Source organism: Gavialis gangeticus, unplaced genomic scaffold (assembly GCF_001723915.1).
Source record: "Gavialis gangeticus isolate Ggan-Ray unplaced genomic scaffold, GavGan_comp1, whole genome shotgun sequence".
Taxonomy (NCBI): domain Eukaryota; kingdom Metazoa; phylum Chordata; order Crocodylia; family Gavialidae; genus Gavialis; species Gavialis gangeticus.
In genome coordinates, this window is record NW_017729006.1 from 27,637,215 (window position 1) to 27,638,116 (window position 902).

A 902-nucleotide genomic window follows, 5' to 3' on the forward strand; every position below is an offset into this window, starting at 1 on the left:
CTGCACATGCACACACACACACACACACGCACACACACACACACCCTTCTGGCTTCAGTCTCTCGCTAGACCCCTGTTTAGTTTCGGACCAGACCCGGGTTGCCAGCTCTGTCTGAAACGGAGACAGCATTTCAGCTCGCAGATCTCTCTCTCTCTCTGTCTCTGTCTCTCTCTCTCTCTCTCTCTCTCTCTCTCACACACACACACACACACACACACACGCACGCTGTAGCAGCAAGGGCTGCTCCAGTCCAGCCAGCCACAAACCCAGCCCAGCTCGATCCAATTTCCCAGCAAAAAAAAGCTTCAATGTCACCTACATCGAGACGGTGGCTTAGTGGAGCAAAATGCGAGGCATCTTAAACCCATTAGGTATCTCCCAGATGCAAATCCAATGGTGGAAAGAGAAAGGCTCTATTAAGACCCGGGGGTTGACAATTAGATTATAGTCCAATTGCCAGTGGATAATGTGCTAAAAGCTTTCCCACTTAGTGTAACTCCTTACTGAAAATTATTCACACTTTGCAGGCTACTGCACATCCACGCTGGAGACGTCTTTGTCTACAGAGACAGTGGCCAGCCAGCCACACCCCCCCTCAACACAATCATGAGACTCATTAAGCAGAGTCAGGGCAACAGCACACCTAAACAGCAATACACACGTCGGGTGTGAATGTACACGGCGCGTGTACACACACAGACAGAGACTGACAACCACGTGTGCCTGAACGTGCCTGCACCATACCAGTATAAACACGTAGGGAGCGGAAGAGTTGACTGTATTGTCTCTCTTGCGTAGCTACGAGGCTTGCACATCGTGTATGGAAACCGCGAGTGACATTTATATGGAGTTTCTTTATTTGCAGTTGATTTATATATAGGAAACACGACGATCAAACACA